Source organism: Trichomycterus rosablanca, chromosome 3 (assembly GCF_030014385.1).
Source record: "Trichomycterus rosablanca isolate fTriRos1 chromosome 3, fTriRos1.hap1, whole genome shotgun sequence".
Taxonomy (NCBI): Eukaryota; Metazoa; Chordata; class Actinopteri; order Siluriformes; family Trichomycteridae; genus Trichomycterus; species Trichomycterus rosablanca.
Window position 1 is genome coordinate 54,101,626 of NC_085990.1, and position 20,180 is coordinate 54,121,805.

Below are 20,180 nucleotides of genomic sequence, written 5' to 3' on the forward strand. Positions count from 1 at the left end.
TGGTGGAATTGCTGGGTGCACATTTCAACCCCAAACCCAGCGAAATAATACAAAGATTCAAGTTTAACTCCCGAGTACGCCGTGGAGAAGAGAGTATTACAGACTATGTGGCTGAGTTGAGGAAGTTGGCACAACATTACAACTATGGAGAGGCCTTAACACAGATGTTGAGAGACAGACTTGTGTGTGGCGTGAATGACGACAGAATTTAAAGATGGCTGTTAGCTGAGCTGGACTTATCCTTCGATAAAGCTTTGAAAATGAGCCAAGCAATGGAATCAGCAAATAAGGATGTGAAGGACTTACATGGACGTGGTCTGGAAGATGCAGCAACGGTGAGGGTGTCTGCAGGGAAGGTGGCAGTGCATCACGTCTTCTCCTCTGAAATGAAAGGACAAAGAAAAGGTCAGACATGCTATAGATGCAAGGGTCTGCATTCTGCTGCCAATAGCAAGTTTGCTACAGAGATATATCATAACTGTGGTAAGCGTGGGCATATCAGGAGAGCCTGTAGGGGCAATGCCACAGCCAGTGCAAGTCAAAAAAAGGGGGGGGCGTCCACCAACAGGGGAGGAAAAAGTGCAGACAGCAAAAACAGGAGGACTCACCTCGTAATGGAGGAAAGTGAGAGTGATGAAAATGAGGCTGATGAAATCCACACGATTTACTGTGTGACACAATAGCAGGTGAGCAAAGTGGCACCCATCACAAAGACAGTAAAAATAAATGGAACTAATGTAACATTTGAGGTAGACACAGGTTGCAGAGTCACAATAATCAGCAAAGATCAGAACTCCCGTCTGTGGAATAAGAGAATAGTACCAGAGTTAGAACACTCTTCTTTACAGCTGAAAACTTACACAGGAGAGAAGTCAACCAAAAAGAGGCTTCCTCTGTTAGTAGTTGAAGGGAATGGTCCAGACCTGTTTGGTACTAGTGATGGGTCGGTCGCGAACGATCCGGCTCTAAGAGTCGGCTCTTTAAAGTGAACGACGGGATCCGGCTCCTGATTGGGAGCCGATTCGTTTTTTTCCGGGTTTTTTTTCTGACAAATCCGCACGTGATTGGTCAAGATGCGTGGTGGCGTTTGTGTGTTTACACTGAGCAGGAGGGGAGGGGTTACACACACACACACACACACACACACAGAGCACACGAACAGGAGAGAGAGAGAGAGAGAGAGAGAGAGAGAGAGAGAGAGAGAACTCAGCGCTTTACACAGCCAGACATTACACGCTGGAAAGGTGAGGAAAATGAGTGAGAGGAAACATAGTAAAGTTTGGACACGAGAATCCCCTTTTACAGAGAAGTTCAGACCCACTGAACCAAGTGTTCACTGGGAGACCAAGTGTTCAGTCTACCCACATCTTATACATGTGATGGCACATAGACTGTGTATCTGTCCCCTCAGAGAGAATCTATTTTAACAGGGCAGATCATAACAGAAAGGAGAAACAGGATCAACCCATCAAAGATTTACATTTACATTTTCTGCATTTATCAGAAAATGTCAAATGTAAATGTAAATCAAAGATGAGCTCCTTGGTTTTTCTGAATGCTAATCTTCACTAAATACTTAAAAATACTGTCACCTGGATTTTCTTTTTGTTTTGCACATTTTCATTTATATTTTGTTGAGTGTGAGTGATGCTTCGTTGATGTTGTGTTGTTTCACTCTAGATGCTTGTTTATTTTGTTTTGTTTATTAGGATTTTAACGTCATGTTTTACACTTTGGTTACATTCATGACAGGAACATTCACCTCACTTGCATGTCTTTGGACTGTGGGAGGAAACCGGCGCACCCGGAGGAAACCCACACAGACACGGGGAGAACATGCAAACTCCACACAGAAAGGACCCGGGCTCTTCACCTGGGGATCGAACCCAGGACCTTCTTGCCGTGAGGCGACAGTGCTACCCACTTAGCCACCGTGCCGTCCCACTTTAGATGCAAATGTACAAATAATATACACAATCAGATCTTTTTGTCTAATTGAGATGGGTCTTTGTTTTTGTATTTTATAATTTATTGTTGGAGCACTCTGTTCCATGTAGCGTATATAAATAAAACAATTTAATTAATAAACATTTGATACAATGTTTATTTACATTAGTAATTCATTTTACATGTAATTTGGTAATAAATTAATTTAAGCAACAAAAAAATCTAAAGAGCCAGTTGGGAGCCGAAAGAGCCGGCTCTTTTTAGTGAGCCGAGCCAAAAGAACCGGCTCTCTAAAAGGAGCCGAAATTCCCATCACTATTTGGTAGAAGATGGCTGAAAGAGCTCTCTGTGGAAATTCAACCTGTCCACAAGGTGGCAGCAAAGCCCACGTTAATGCTTAATGATGTACTAGAAAGGCCAGTTGCTAAAGTTCTCCAAGCTGAGATCAGTTCCCTATGCAGTAAAGCCTTTAGTAGAACAGGAACTACTGAGGTTATTAAATGAAAACATGATTGAACCAGTCCAGTTCTCAGAGTGGGCAGCACCGATTGTTCCAGTGGTTAAACCAGATGTTCCATACAGATTTGTGGAGACTACAAGCTTACGGTCAACAGAGTCTCTAGTTTAGACCAAAACCCTATTCCCAGAATAGAGGACATGTTTGCTAACCTAGCCGGGGGAACATGTTTCTCAAAATTAGATATGAGCCATGCATATCAGCAAATCATTTTAGATGAGAGCTGCCAGTGGGGTAAACAAATGTTACTAAGTAAGACTTCTTAAAATAAGCAATAATACCCAGGTTTTTGCATCACACTAAATGACCTAAAACCAGTAAGTTAATATGTAAATTAAGCATTTTAATCATGATATAAGCATTAAAAATTCAGTTCCCATGTGCAAAAGTAAGATATAGAGACTCAATACAAGTCTATTGGTACGACTGCATTGCTAGTAATCCGAGACTCAAAAGAATGTAGTTTATACTCCAATTAAAACATCATACACCAAGTCCGTTTATCAAAAGAAACAGAAAATCTGAATTTGTATCTATTAATTTTTATTAACTTTAACAAGTGTGCCATCATGGCAGCTTTATCCAAATACACAACAAGCAGGTTCAGGCAGCTTCTGAGAATTCTATTAAAACACGTAAATCTTAGATGTCAAGGCTTTCCAATAACAATGTCCCTCTGTATACAACATTAACAACATTGCTTGGTCTTCATATACCATCTTTAAACATAAAAAAAGAATAAAAAGTGTCCTTTAATCTGGACCTGACTTGCAGCACATAATAGTACACCATGACGTACAGAACACCTTGGTGCAGCAGGTCTTTTTATGGAATGTTCTCACTGGGTTCTTCCCAACACTGATCATGCAGTTATCCTGGTCAGTTAGAAGCAGGGGGGCTGATAGACGACATCTGCTAAGAACAGCAGCAGCGTTTTCAGAGGGCTGAAAAAACTAAACCCAAAAGCACTATAAGCCACAGACATGAACAGAACAAACTATATTCAGGATTTAAATCACAACTTAAAGTTTCTTTGCAGCAGTTTAGTGAACTATCTAAACAATAAATAAATAACAGTTGACAATACTTACCATGAGAATATGAAACAGAGCCTCACTCGGCTGTCCCAGTTTCTGTGGTGGTGCAACTCCTGATGGGAAGAGTGCTGGAAGGCCGTTCAAAATCTCAATGGACTGTTGCACTATATAAAGAAAAGCAAAATGTCTTACTGATATTAAAATCACTTTTGAAATCAATTTTTTCCTTCCAAAATGTTTACAATATGTCATATCCAATTCACTTCATTTCTGCCTGGCCACACCACAGGATTTACAATAATTACACATTTATTTTACCATCAGTCACCGAAACCACCAGACTTCAACATCTACCCAGAATAAAACAGACACCACCAAACGTGTACAAACCAGAGTTCTAGACCAACCTGAGAGCTCACAACATTTCTCATGAACAGACATGACTTTAGACGGGGCTTCAGACTACCGCTTGTTGAGGATGATAAAAATAGCACATGGGATATTTTACTGATTACTGATCAACTGTTTTGCTTCAGGGTCGAGTGGCAAATAAAGACTTAACACTCAACATCTATAAAACAATCATATACAACCCCTGGCAAAAATTATGGAATCACCACTCTTGGAAGATGTTCTTTCAATTGTTTAATTTTGTAGAAAAAAAATAAATCACAGACATGCCACAAAACTATCATTTCTCAAACTGTCAACCCTCTGGCATTAAGAAACAATAAAAAAAGAAACAAATATAATAGTTGTGGTCAGTCACAATTGCTTTTTTTTAGATCAAGTAGAGGAAAAAATATGGAATCACTTAAATCTGAGGAAAAAATTATGGAATCATTAGAAAACACTGCACCATTATTACTTTGTTGCACCACCTCTGGCTTTTATAATGGTTTAAACTCTCTGAGGCATGGAGTTAACTAATGACAAACAGTATTCTTTATCAATCTGCCTTCAACTGTCACTTGCTGTTGCCAGATCAGCTTTGCAGGTTGGAACCTTGTCATTGACCATTTTCTTCAATTTCCACCAGAGATTTTCAAATGGATTGAGATCCGGACTATTTGCAGGCCATGCCATTGACATTATATGTTTTCTTGAAGGAAAGTTTTCACGTCCTTTGCCCTATGGCAAGATGCATTATCATCTTGAAAAATGAAGTCATCATCACCAAACATCCTTTCAACTGATGAAATAAGAAAAGCGTCCAAAATTTCAATGTGGACTTTGGCATTTATTGAAGACCATCTCCCCTGTGCCTTTACCCGACATGCAGGCCCATATCATCAACAACTGTGGAAATTAACATGTTTTCTTTAGGCAGTTATCTTCATAAATTTCATTGGACAGACACCAAACAAAAGTTCCAGCATCATCACCTTGCCCAATGCAGATTCGCGATTCATCACTGAAGATCACTTTTATCCAGTCACCCACAGTCCACGATTGCTTTTCTTTAGCCTACTTTAACCTTGTTCTTTTCTTTTTAGGTGTTAATGATGGCTTTTGTTTGGCTTTTCTGTATGTAAATCCCATTTCTTTTAGGTGATTTCTTACAGTTCAGTCACAGACATTGACTCCACTTTCCGGCCACTTGTTTCTCATTTGTTTTGTTGTGCATTTTCTGTTTTCAAGACATATTGCTTTAAGTTTTCTATCTTGATGCTTTGATGTCTTACTTGGTCTACCAGTATGCTTCCCTTTTACAACCTTCCCATTTTGTTTGTACTTGGTCCAGATTTTAAACACAGCTTACTGGGAACAACCAACATCTTTTGCGACATTCCACAATGATTTATCTTCTTGAAGGAGTTTTATAATCCTCTCATTTGTTTCAACTGACATACTGTATCTTGTGTTGGAACCATGATTCATGACAATCTGCTTTGTGCAACAGCTCTCCGAGGTGTGAGCACTCTTTTTAAACTGAAGAATAATTAGCAAATCTAATCTGCTGCAGATGTTTTGTTTTTAAACTGCAAATTACAGAGTGATTCCATAATTTTTTCCTCAGATTTGAGTGATTCCATATTTTTTTCCTCTACTTGATCTAAAAAAAAGCAATTGTGACTGACCACAACTATTATATTTGTTTCTTTTTTTTATTGTTTCTTAATGCCAGAAGGTTGACATTTTGAAAAATGATAGTTTTGTGGCATGTCTGTGATTTATTTTTTTTCTACAAAATTAAACAATTGACAGAACATCTTCCAAGAGTGGTGATTCCATAATTTTTGCCAGGGGTTGTACTAATAAAGCAGTATTTCATCCAGACATTATTTTAAATCACTTTTATTTCTTCATCAAGTTTTTACCACAAGCATAATGCACATTTCTATCTGTAATGAGAATGTATTGTAGCATCAAGCAGTAAAGCAGTTTTGTCTGTTTGTGTTTAACACGCTCTTAAACATAGACAAACTTTCTAACAACATTTAAGTAACATTTCCTGTTAGAGTCTCTCTGTAATCTGGTCAACCTTCAAAGTACTATTCACAAACTACAATGTAATGTTTGTGTTCAGTGATCAGCAATTTAGTGATTTTCAAACTTAAATTAGAAATATGTTTGTGCTCTATTCTTCTTTCAGCCATAAATGATGATAAATGTTAATAATTGTTTATAATTACTGTTTGCTTGCTATTTACATCCATCAATCATAACATTAACACCACCTCCTTGTATCTACACTCATGGTCTATTTTATCAGCTCCACTTACCATACTGGAGTACTTTGTAGTTCTACAATTACTGACTGTAGTCCATCAGTTTCTCTTCATACTTAGTTATCCCTCTTCCATCCTGTTCTTCTATGGTCAGGACCCCCACAGAGCAGGTATTATTTAGGTGGTGGATCATTCTCAGCACTGCAGTGACTCTGACATGGTGGTGGTGTGTTAGTGTGTGTTGAACTAGTACAAGTGGATCAGACACAGCAGCGCTGCTGGAGTTTTTAAAACATTGTGTCCACTCACTGTCCACTCTATAGACACTCCTACCTCGTTGGTCCACCTTGTAGATGTAAAGTCAGAGACGATCGCTCATTTCTTGCTGCAGTTTGTGTTGGTCATCCACTAGTCCTTCATCAGTGGTCACAGGATGCTGCCCACAGGACGTTGTTGGCTGGTGGACTCAGCAGTGGAACTGAGATGCTTAAAAACTCCAGTAGCACTGCTGTCTTATCCACTCATAACAGTGCAACACACACCAACACACCACCATCACATCAGGGGGTCCTGACGATTGAAGAACAGGATGGAAGAGGGATAACTTAGTATGCAGAGAAACTGATGGACTACAGTCAGTAATTGTAGAACTACAAAGTACTCCAGTATGGTAATTGGAGCTGATAAAATAGACCATGAGTGTAGATACAAGGTGGTGTTAATGTTATGACTGATCTGTGTATGATGCCCATTACAATGCATGCTGGTTCTGAAGAGCCACAATATTACAGTATTTACATCAAATTGTTATTACAAGAAAACCTAAATACAATATTAACCTCCACTGATGTGTTTTCATGAATGAAGTTCATTATAAGTAATAAAGTGATGCTTTAAAATATTTTAGACAGCGGTGTATGGCGTCAAAATAGGGCCAAAAGTATTGAGAAGCAAAAAGCAGATATTGAGAACCTAAAGGACAGATTTTGAGTTCTATTTGTATTTTACTTCTTCTTCTTCTTTCGGCTTTGCCCTTTTCAGGGGTTGCCACAGCGAGTCATCCTCCTCCATCTCACTCTGTCCACTGCGTCCTCTGTCCTCACCCCAACTACTTCCATGTCCTCTCTAACTGCATCCATATACCTCCTCTTTGGTCTTCCTCTTTGTCTTTTTCCTGGCAGCTGCATATCTAACATCCTTCTACCAATATACCCACTGTCCCTCCTCTGGACATGTCCAAACAATCTCAGTCTGGCCTCTCTAACTTTATCTCCTAGTTGTTTAACCTGTGCTGTACCTCTGATTATCTCATTCCTAACCTTATCCATCCTTGTCACTCCCAAGGAGAACCTCAACATCTTCATTTCTGCCACTTCCAGTTCTTTCTCCTGTCTTTTTGTCAATGCCACTGTCTCCAAACCATACAACATAGCTGGTCTCACCACTGTCTTGTAAACTTTTCCTTTGACCTTTGCTGTCACCCTTTTGTCACAAATCACTCCTGAAACTTTTCTCCATCCACTCCATCCTGCCTGAACTCTCTTCTTGACCTCTTTACCACACTCCCCATTTTCCTGGACAGTCGACCCTAAGTACTTGAAGTCATTCACCTTTGTGACTTCTGCTCCTTGTAGCCTCACTGTTCCACTTGTCTCTCTCCCATTCACACACATGTACTCTGTCTTGCTACGGCTGACTTTCATTCCTCTTCTTTCAAGTGCATATCTCCACCTCTCCAAGTTATCTTCCACCTGTTCCCTGTTCTCACCACAGATCACAATATCATCTGCAAACATCATAGTCCATGGGGATTCCTGCCTGACCTCATCTGTTAGTCGGTCCATCACCAAAGCAAACAAAAAGGGGCTCAGAGCCGATCCTTGATGTAGTCCCACCTCCACCTTGAAGCTATCTGTCACTCCTACAGCACATCTCACCACTGTCCTGCTGTCCTCATACATGTCCTGTACCAGTCTGACATACTTCTCTACTACTCCAGATTTCCTCATACAACACCACAGCTCCTCCCTTGGCACTCTGTCATACGCTTTTTCTAAATCGACAAAGACACAATGAAGTTCTTTCTGACCCTCTCTGTACTTCTCCATCAGCATCCTCAAAGCAAAGATGGCATCTGTGGTACTCTTTCTTGGCATGAAACCATACTGCTGCTCACAAATAGTTACCTCTTGTCTAAGTCTAGCTTCCACAACTCTCTCCCAGATCTTCATTGTGTGGCTCATCAACTTAATTCCCCTGTAGTTGTTACAACTCTGTACATCACCCTTGTTCTTAAAAATGGGCACCAGCACACTTCTCCTCCATTCCTCTGGCATTTTCTCACTCTGTACAATGCCATTGAATAATTTAGTCAAAAACCTCACTCCCACCTCACCTAGACATTTCCATACTTCCACTGGTATGTTATCAGGTCCAACTGCCTTCCCTTTCTTCATCCTCTTCAAAGCTTTCCGAACTTCATTCTCATTGATCTTTCCTACTTCCTGATCCACCGTTCCTATGACCTCTACTCTTCTTTCCCTTTCATTCTCTTCATTCATTAGCTCCTCAAAGTACTCCTTCCATCTTCCCATCACACTCTCCTCACTTGTTAGAACATTACCATTCCTATCTTTGACAAGTCTAACCTGCTGCACATCCTTTCCAGCCTGATTCCTCTGTCTGGCCAATCTATACAAGTCCTTCTCTCCTTCCTTAGTGTCCAACCTCTCATACAACTCCTCATATGCCTTCTGCTTTGCCTTTGCTACCTCTCTTTTTGCCTTACGTTTCATCTCCTTATATTCCTGTCTACTTTCGTCAGTCCTGTCAATGTCCCATTTCTTCTTGGCTAACCTCTTCCTTTGAATCACTTCCTGCACTTCACTATTCCACCACCAGGTTTCCTTATCATCTTTTCTCTGTCCAGATGCCACACCAAGTACCTTTCTACCTGTCTCTCTAATCACTGTTGCTGTAGTAGCCCAGTCATCTGGAAGCTCTTTCTTACCACCCAGAGCCTTTAACAGCTCCTCTCTGAACTCTTCACCACATTCCTCCTTCCTCAGCTTCCACCATTTGATCTTCTTCTCTGATTTGACACTTTTTCTCTTCTTCACCACAACAGTCATTCTACACACCACCATCCGATGCTGTCTGGCCACGCTCTCCCCTGCCACAACCTTACAGTCCCCAATCTCTGTCAGGTTTCCTCTTCTACACAGAATGTAGTGTACTTGTAAACTCCTTCCTCCACTCTTATAGGTCACCCTATGTTCCTCCCGTTTTTGGAAATAAGTGTTGACTACAGCCATTTCCATCCTCTTGGCAAAATCCACCACCATCTGTCCTTCCTGGTTCCTTTCCTTGACACCAAACCTACCCATCACTTCCTCATCTCCTCTGTTTCCTTCACCAACATGTCCATTTAGGTCTGCTCCTATCACCACTCTCTCCTCCCTGGGAATACTCTCTATCACTTCATCTAGATCCTTCCAGAACTTCTCTTTTTCCTCTTTCTCACAACCAACCTGCGGAGCATAACCACTGACAACATTCAACATCAGACCTTCTACCTCTACCTTCAGACCCATCACCCTATCTGACACTCTTTTCACCTCTACTACGTTCTTTGCTAACTCCTCTTTCAAGACCACCCCTACTCCATTTCTCTTTCTATCCACACCATGGTAAAACAGTTTAAACCCTGCTCCAATGCTGTAAGCCTTGCTGCCCTTCCACTTGGTCTCTTGAACACATAAAACATCTACCTTCCTTCTCTGCATCATGTCAGCCAGCTCTCTACCTTTGCCTGTCATTGTCCCCACATTTAGAGTTGCCACCCTCAGTCCTACACTCTTGACTTTCCTCCTCTCTTTCTGTCTCCTGGCACGTTTCCCTCCTCGTGGTCTTCGACTAACAGTAGCACAATTTCCACCGGCACCCTGTTTGTCAACAGCACCAGTGGCGGTCGTTGTTAACCCGGGCCTCGACCGATCCGGTATGGTATCTCTTAGATGAACTCGCATGTTAGTTTTGGCAAGTGTTTTACGTCGGATGCCCTTCCTGACACAACCCTCACCATTTACCCGGGCTTGGGACCGGCACAAAAGATACACTGGCATGTGTTCCCTAGTGGCTGGTTTTTCTATTTGTATTTTACATTTATAAATAATCTGTTTTACGCTTTTGGCTGCGCTGTTTCTCAGTCACGTTTCTCTCGGTCTCGCTTTCAGTATAAAAGTTTCTCTCTTACACTGTTTTCTGTGCTGCTCTCTCTTACGCTTCTCTCAGTTTTTCTCTCGACTCAAAATTTTTCTCAGGTTAGACTTTTGACACCGTTTTGACGGGTGGGCGGGACCTCGTCACTCATTGGCTGCTGGAGATCCCCGTCACCGAGTACATCTACAGACACGCCCTCTCAGTAGAGAAGCCCGCGAGTTTTGCCTCACCTGCAAAATGGCGTATCAGCAACAACAGATTTGTTTCTGATTATTAGTTCATTTTTCCATCATACAGGTTTAGAGTATTTAAGTGAACAGTATTACACAGTTCGTGTTAGAGGTTTAGTGTAAAACATCCAGTTGTTGTGTTTACGCTAGTTATGGTGTTAACTCAGCATTAACCAGCCAGTTAGCCTCAAACGTAAGCATCTCAGTTTAGTCAAACGACTTGAATAGTCGTTTTGGGCATTGTAAAATGCTTTAATTATTCATGCTCCAATAAAATGTCATCCTGTAGCATACAGTCCCCTCCAAAAGTATTGGAACAGTGAGGCCAATTCCTTTATTTCTGCTGTAGACTGAAAACATTTGGGTTTGACATTAAAAGATGAATATGAGACAAAAGATCAACATTTCAGCTTTTATTTCCAGGTATTTACATCTGGATCTGATACACAGTTCAGAAGATAGCACCTTTTGTCTGAACCCACCCATTTTTGTTGTGAGCAAAAGTATTGGAACATGTGACTGTCAGGTGTGTTTTGTTGCCCAGGTGTGTCCTGTTACATTGATTATTTAAACAATAAATAGCGCTGAACATCTACGCTCAGTTTCAGATTTGGGTTTTGCCTGTGCAGACTGTGCATTTATAGTTAGAGGAGTAACCAACATGAAAACCACAGAGCTGTCTATGGGTGAAAAACAAGCAATTGTGAAGCTGAGAGAGGATGAAATATATACATATACAGTGTATCACAAAAGTGAGTACACCCCTCACATTTCTGCAAATATTTCATTATATCTTTTCATGGGACAACACTATAGACATGAAACTTGGATATAACTTAGAGTAGTCAGTGTACAGCTTGTATAGCAGTGTAGATTTACTGTCTTCTGAAAATAACTCAACACACAGCCATTAATGTCTAAATAGCTGGCAACATAAGTGAGTACACCCCACAGTGAACATGTCCAAATTGTGCCCAAATGTGTCGTTGTCCCTCCCTGGTGTCATGTGTCAAGGTCCCAGGTGTAAATGGGGAGCAGGGCTGTTAAATTTGGTGTTTTGGGTACAATTCTCTCATACTGGCCACTAGATATTCAACATGGCACCTCATGGCAAAGAACTCTCTGAGGATGTGAGAAATAGAATTGTTGCTCTCCACAAAGATGGCCTGGGCTATAAGAAGATTGCTAACACCCTGAAACTGAGCTACAGCATGGTGGCCAAGGTCATACAGCGGTTTTCCAGAACAGGTTCCACTCGGAACAGGCTTCGCCAGGGTCGACCAAAGAAGTTGAGTCCACGTGTTCGGCGTCATATCCAGAGGTTGGCTTTAAAAAATAGACACATGAGTGCTGCCAGCATTGCTGCAGAGGTTGAAGACGTGGGAGGTCAGCCTGTCAGTGCTCAGACCATACGCCGCACACTGCATCAACTCGGTCTGCATGGTCGTCATCCCAGAAGGAAGCTGATGCACAAGAAAGCCAGCAAACAGTTTGCTGAAAACAAGCAGTCCAAGAACATGGATTACTGGAATGCCCTGTGGTCTGACGAGACCAAGATAAACTTGTTTGGCTCAGATGGTGTCCAGCATGTGTGGCGGCGCCCTGGTGAAAAGTACCAAGACAACTGTATCTTGCCTACAGTCAAGCATGGTGGTGGTAGCATCATGGTCTTGGGCTGCATGAGTGTTGCTGGCACTGGGGAGCTGCAGTTCATTGAGGGAAACATGAATTCCAACATGTACTGTGACATTCTGAAACAGAGCATGATCCCCTCCTTTCGAAAACTGGGCCTCATGGCAGTTTTCCAACAGGATAACGACCCCAAACACAACCTCCAAGATGACAACTGCCTTGCTGAGGAAGCTGAAGGTAAAGGTGATGGACTAAACCCAATTGAGCACCTGTGGCGCATCCTCAAGTGGAAGGTGGAGGAGTTCAAGGTGTCTAACATCCACCAGCTCCGTGATGTCATCATGGAGGAGTGGAAGAGGATTCCAGTAGCAACCTGTGCAGCTCTGGTGAATTCCATGCCCAGGAGGGTTAAGGCAGTGCTGGATAATAATGGTGGTCACACAAAATATTGACACTTTGGGCACAATTTGGACATGTTCACTGTGGGGTGTACTCACTTATGTTGCTATATTATTATTATTATTACTCACTATATTAGACATTAATGGCTGTGTGTTGAGTTATTTTCAGAAGACAGTAAATCTACACTGCTATACAAGTTGTACACTGACTACTCTAAGTTATATCCAAGTTTTATTTCTATAGTGTTGTCCCATGAAAAGATATAATGAAATATTTGCAGAAATGTGAGGGGTGTACTCACTTTTGTGATACACTGTATATATATGTGTGTGTGTGTGTGTGTGTGTGTGTTTGTGTGTGTGTGTCTGTATGGGCCATAAGTTTCCATACGTAGGGAAAAAGCTTTATTTAAATAATATGCTCTACCCGACTGCCATTGTTTTGAAAACACATTTCAATACGTTTCCGCCACTGCTGATGAACACGTATAAACACAGCTGGAGTTATGCTTGTAATGGCGTTGGTGATACTTTCCTTAAGATGATTTATGTTTCGTATCTTTTCCTGATACACCATGCGACTGCTTCCTGACCCGGCCATCAGTATCATTTCAATTCGTCACTCTTTAGTCAAACGCATTTTTTAGGGTATCTGAAATATGAACAATAAAATGTTAAAAACCATATGTATGGAAACTTATGACCCACCCTGTATGTATGTATGTACAGTCCCATTTACATTTACATTTTCAGCATTTAGCAGACGCTTTTATCCAAAGCGACTTACACAATGAGCTGAACACAATGAGCAATTGAGGGTTAAGGGCCTTGCTCAGGGACCCAACAGTGGCAACTTGGTGGTGGCGGGGCTTGAACCGGCAACCTTCTGTTTACTAGTCCAGTACCTTAACCACTGAGCTATCACTGGCCCAAGAAATTGGGATGCTCAGTCAGTCATATACACACACAGTACCAGTCAAAAGTTTGGACACTTTTCCATTCAATTGAATAGAAAAGTGTGTCCAAACTTTTGATTGGTACTGTGTGTGTGTATATGACTGACTGAGCATCCCAATTTCTTCTCATCACTTTGTGATCTCAAAAAATGCACTGACATGATAAACTACAGACAGGATATTTTGATAGCATAATACCAGGTCTTAAATCAATGACTGCATTAAAACACAACAAAACATTTTGATAACTAAATTATTAATAATATTAATGTTAATAATACCTATATGAACATATTCTAACATTACTTTTTATATTTCCTTTTAGGATTTAGGAAAACAGATCTTACAAAGACTTAACCAAAACAAAAGGAATAAACCTTTTGTTCAACACCCACTGGATCTTAATTATCTACATTTTCTACAAGCAAAGACAAGTTGCAAGAATTTGTACAAATGGATTTATCAATCCCATGCATGTCAAGACTTCTGAGTGTCTCCACACGAACAGTGAAGCGTGCGTTGCAAGAATATGGTCTTTCATTAAAAACTACATACAGCAATGTGACTGATGACCAACTGGATCAACTTGTAAGCAACCTTAAAAAAAGCAATCCTGACATTGGTTCTCGAATGATAAAGGGCAAACTTCGTGCTCTTGGGCATCGCATCACATGGACCAGAATTTGGGAATCCATGAGACGTGTGGATAGGATGGGTGTCTTAAGCAGAAAGGCTGGGTCTGCCTATGGTTGTGTGGTAGATAGTGTACCAGCCCCATTGTCTCTCGTTCATCTGGATACGAACCACAAACTTATACGGCAAGCCAGTCTACATGTTCCCCCTTATGTTTTTTTTTTTTTTAACTTTAAGAATAAAACGTCTATAGCCTTTAACTTTTGGAAACCCAACTTAGTAATTAACTATGATGAGTGACCCATTTTTATTCCTTTTGTTCTTTTTACAGATATGGATTGGTCATATTTGGAGCTATAGATGGTTTCTCACGAAAGGCAAGTTAATTTTTTAACAAGCGATCTTCTACATGTAGAATGTGAATAAGAGCATTGAAAAACATATACCGGTCATGTTATAGTTTGATTATTATATGTAATATGTTGTGTTATGCCCCCAATCGCATAGATCATGTATCTAGGAGCAGCGTCAGACAACAAGGCATCCACTGCCCTAGGATTTGTTCTTCAGTCAGTGGAGAAACATGGTGTTCCAAATAGGTTTGTGACTGCCTTTATGTATTAGTTTTTAGGCTGTGACATCCCCTAAAAATATTGCACGTTTTTCTTTACCTCTTAAGTAAGAGATTATGCGTTCAGGTTTTTCACTTTTATGTAGCTATTTTTGCATGTAAATAAAGAGGGTTATGTAGAATATGAGTAAAATATTGTCTTTTTGAAAATTAAAGCACATAGATCTATTATTGTAGACCCCAAAATAGAAATATGGGATATTAAAATTAGCCTAATTGGTTTGGTGGTATAGAAGTTGAGGCTGTTGTAGGTTTTGTAGAGTATTTTAAGTTATTAGTATTACAAAGGAGATCAACTTTCCTGCAGCATTTAGCTTTCTCCTTCATGTAACATTGGTCTTGCTAACTTTGTCTTTTTACAATGCTGTTTGACTGGTTCAGGTGTTGGAATCAGGAGCTGTTCTACAAGAAGGTATATATCTAAGGACTGTAGAAACATTTTGTCTGCCTGTGACCCTAGGGTTAGAGCAGACCAAGGTTGTGAAAATGTTGATATTGCTAGATGGATGTTTACAGTCCGTGGCTGTGGCAGAGGCAGCTTCATGTCAGGAAAAAGTGTTCATAATCAAAGGTAAGTATCACTACCTTGTACATTAAAGTCATGCCATCAAAATATAAACTGTTCGTCATACAATATATTTATGCCTTATGCCAAGTTTTGATTAATCAGTAACCCCACGGAATGTCAGTGACATACCACTGATGTATTGTCGGAGCCTTAATTTATGTCTGTGAAATCAGCTCACAGATTTTAAGTTTAAAATCCAGCTTGCCTTGTGTCTGTTAATTAGAATAGAGCGCCTGTGGAGAGACCTGTGGATGGTTGTCACCAGCACCTACTACAATGTGCTCCACAGTTTGGAGGAAGAGGGATTGCTGGATCCTGCTGACAGCAGGCACCTGTTTGCTGCACAGTTTGTCTTCTTGCCCCGGCTTCAAACTGACCTACAAAGTTTCTCTGCTACTTGGGATAACCATCCTCTTCTCACAGAGCAAAATCTAACCCCCAACCAATTGTGGGAAATGGGCCGCATTCAAAATCCTATCCCTTGCCCAGATTTGTCAGAGGTATCGTCACAGTATGAACACTATGATTTGAATAATTTGGTTAAAACAGTCATTATGAAAAACATTTTAGAGTAACATGTTGTCTCTGTGTAGGACCTCTTTGACATTGAGACTGAAAGCCAACAGGAGGAGGTGGCTGCAGGGATTGTATTGCCTTCGGTGGCTTGCCCTCTCAACAGCCGAAGCCTGGAACACCTTCAACAAGTGATTAACCCAACGGGGCCATCACAAGACCATGGACGAGACATTTATATTTTGGTTTTGAATTATGTTTTGAATGTGAACATAGGGTAAAATAATAAATTCATTTGTACAAATGAGAAACTGTTTAACACATATTTAAGCATTTGCAGTATATGTTCTTTACACATTGAACTGTTTTAAAGATTAAACATTAAAACAGTTGGGTACAAAAGACTTTGTTTTTTGAACATTTTAATCTTTTCAACAATTTTCATTTCTCCATAGAAACAGTGGAAAAACATCAGTTTAATCATGTTCTCTGGTTTACATCTACCATTTACCAAACAGACCTATTAATGTTTAGCTCAATGCTTCTCAACCATGGTCCTTGCTGTGTGGAGTTTGCATGTTCTCCCCGTGTCCATGTGGGTTTCCTCCGGGTGCTCCGGTTTCCTTCCACAGTCCAAAAACATGCAAGTGGACAAGTAGACACTAAATTGTCCAAGACTATGTTCAATATAAGCTTGTGAACCAATGAACCTATGTGATGAGTAACTATCGTTCCTGTCATGAATGTAACCAAAAGTGTAAAACATCACGTTAAAAATCCTAATAAGCTAACAATAATTTAGTAAGGGCTTCCTAATGATCTGATGAACTGTGCAAGGATAACAATGAAATGTGCAGTAGGCATCCAGGACAGAGGTTGAGAAACACTGGTTAAGGTTAACAAGACAACCAAAAACAGCCACTGGACACACTTATATTTCACTTTTATGGATGTCAGACCCTGTAAAATCCAGCACCATATCTTACTGAAATAAGCATATTCTGCTGAAACTCCTGAAACGTGGTAAGATGGGCTGTAGGGAAGGTAATAGTCTGTGTACATGCACTCACAACTGGGTAGCAGATAGTGTGGTCTGGCATGCGGTCTAGACAGCTGTGGTGGAAACGGACCACTATCTTAAACCTTTGTCGCTCCAACAGAAGCAGGTGCCTGTGGGATTGTCCTGTAAGCCATTGCATCACCTCAGGGACAGTCATTTTCTCAGGGTCTTCAGAACCAGCATCTTATCAAATATAATACAGTAATAAAATGTACAAAACAATATCTTATCCTGCCATTCAGTCATTTAAAATACCATTGAAAGCAGAGTCAGCAAGTTGCTTCCCAAAATCTGAGTTATAAAAAAATGTCAAAACTTCAGTTTTTACTATTTAGCAATGTAATACTTATGTAATTTTATCAAACACAAAAGTATCCATTTAGTTTAGATTTACCATATCCATTAGTTTAAATGTGGTATTTTAGGGAAAATGTTCCTTGTGTATTAATGATAACACATGCATACCCTCAAGGTCAAGCGGGAAATCTTAAAAGAAGTTGAGGATCTCCTTTTCTTTCAATTGCTGTACAGTACCAATACCCCTCATCTCCGGTGCAAGACTTGACAATATGTAGTAAGAATCCACCTATATTAAGTGTGATCGCACAGGACATTAAATATAGTTAAAAAAAAAAAATTTCAGCTGCGTATTAGCATTAATTAGCAATCAATTTTGACTTGGAACTTGTCTCTTTTAATTTACAGTAAGAAAAACAAAATTAGTACTTTAACGTCTTCACTAATTCCATTATAAAAGGACATCAGGGGGAAAGTCAGGAGAGAAAATTGTAAATATTATTGGTTGTGTTTGCCTTCAGGTTCCCATGTAAGTGATCACTGCTAAATATTTCAGCCCAATTCTATGTGATGGACAAGACTAACAACAAATGTATGTAAAACAAGTTACAATCTACCTCTTCCACACTGCCAGACACAAAAAGACCACGGCGATGCTCCTGGTTTTTCTCTAAGATGCTCAGAAAGTTGTAGACATCTAAACCGCCTCGTATTTGCCTCAGCATTGCAGTTCTTTGCATGGTTGCATGTAATAGAATGGCCCTAAACATAAAAATAGAAAAGTATACACCAATGTGCATGATAAAAAAAAACAAGAGAGAACACAAATGACAAATGGTGTTACAGCTGCGGGCCTTACGGCAGTGATTCTAAAAACCAGTTCTTAAATGTCTTTAGTCTCAAAGACAGTTCACATTTGTACTCATCTTCACTTAGGAAGCGATAGTGAGCAGAGAAATAGAGCAAAAACACGGTTTAGGAAACGGTGCCTTGCATTACAATACGTACCTAATAATGTTTGATTTACTCTCAACATTTATTTGGCCAGTGTAACCACAACAGATAATCTCTTCAGTGCAGGAGGTAAGGTCTTCTGCTTCCTCAATCTAGAATGAGGTTTATTTTTATAATAAATATACCAACATAAATTGCTATAGAAAATAAAGGATTAGAGATAAATATACCCTTTGTATCAGTCATGGACATTGTCTTTAGTTACAGCCATCAGCTCACCAGTTGCCAAGAAGTGATAACACCATTCCTGCAGGAAACGAGGAGCTGGGCCACCTTGAGCAAGACTCACTACGAAGACTTCCCCTGCAACTCTATAGAAAAAAAGAAATAGCACCTAAAACCTCACTAAGAAAGATGTTTCTTTCTAAACACAGATTGATTACAGAACGTAAGGACTAACAAATTCCTTGGGTGTTTAAAAAAAAACACGCATGATGTGTCAACAAAGATGTGAAAAGCTATAATAGCAGTGTTGTATTAAAAATAACTTAAATGCATTACATACCTGAAAAGACCATTGTCAAGATCATTTAAAGAATACTTGGGTATTTTTCCTTGTTGCCCTTCAAAGAGCCTGTCTTCTATGCCAGAAATCATCTCTAAAACAAAATTTCACATAGTATTAACAATAAACATAAGCTATCACACACAAACACACGCACACACACATATGTACAGTGTATCACAAAAGTGAGTACACCCCTCACATTTCTGCAGATATTTAAGTATATCTTTTCATGGGACAACACTGACAAAATGACACTTTGACACAATGAAAAGTAGTCTGTGTGCAGCTTATATAACAGTGTAAATTTATTCTTCCCTCAAAATAACTCAATATACAGCCATTAATGTCTAAACCACCGGCAACAAAAGTGAGTACACCCCTTAGTGAAAGTTCCTGAAGTGTCAATATTTTGTGTGGCCACCATTATTTCCCAGAACTGCCTTAACTCTCCTGGGCATGGAGTTTACCAGAGCTTCACAGGTTGCCACTGGAATGCTTTTCCACTCCTCCATGACGACATCACGGAGCTGGCGGATATTTGAGACTTTGCGCTCCTCCACCTTCCGCTTGAGGATGCCCCAAAGATGTTCTATTGGGTTTAGGTCTGGAGACATGCTTGGCCAGTCCATCACCTTTACCCTCAGCCTCTTCAATAAAGCAGTGGTCGTCTTAGAGGTGTGTTTGGGGTCATTATCATGCTGGAACACTGCCCTGCGACCCAGTTTCCGGAGGGAGGGGATCATGCTCTGCTTCAGTATTTCACAGTACATATTGGAGTTCATGTGTCCCTCAATGAAATGTAACTCCCCAACACCTGCTGCACTCATGCAGCCCCAGACCATGGCATTCCCACCACCATGCTTGACTGTAGGCATGACACACTTATCTTTGTACTCCTCACCTGATTGCCGCCACACATGCTTGAGACCATCTGAACCAAACAAATTAATCTTGGTCTCATCAGACCATAGGACATGGTTCCAGTAATCCATGCCCTTTGTTGACATGTCTTCAGCAAACTGTTTGCGGGCTTTCTTGTGTAGAGACTTCAGAAGAGGCTTCCTTCTGGGGTGACAGCCATGCAGACCAATTTGATGTAGTGTGCGGCGTATGGTCTGAGCACTGACAGGCTGACCATTTAAAATCTTAGCCTACAGCTAATTCATTGTGTTTATAATTTGCACATTACAATCTGCCCATCCATCAAAGTCATATAAATAAGTATATGAATCAGTATTTATTGGCCAGGTTTGTTTGCACATACAAGGAATCCATGTTTAATTAAATAGAAGCTAAAAGTGGACTGTAAATTAAGAATATTAAGAATCTCCATCCTACCATAA

General features: G+C 40.3%; 2 long non-coding RNA genes across 2 annotated transcripts; one reads left to right on the forward strand and one right to left on the reverse strand.

The window, feature by feature from the left end:
- Window positions 1-15,813: 15,813 nt before the first annotated feature.
- LOC134309998 (uncharacterized) lies at window positions 15,814-16,360 on the forward strand. Its single transcript, XR_010011256.1, has 2 exons — window positions 15,814-15,945; window positions 16,039-16,360. It is a non-coding gene; the product is annotated as an uncharacterized LOC134309998 (long non-coding RNA).
- Window positions 16,361-17,950: 1,590 nt separating this feature from the next.
- Window positions 17,951-18,926, reverse strand: LOC134310000 (uncharacterized). Its single transcript, XR_010011258.1, has 4 exons — window positions 18,835-18,926; window positions 18,500-18,640; window positions 18,324-18,421; window positions 17,951-18,077 (listed from the first exon to the last, which is right to left on the reverse strand). It is a non-coding gene; the product is annotated as an uncharacterized LOC134310000 (long non-coding RNA).
- Between the last annotated feature and the right edge of the window lie 1,254 nt (window positions 18,927-20,180).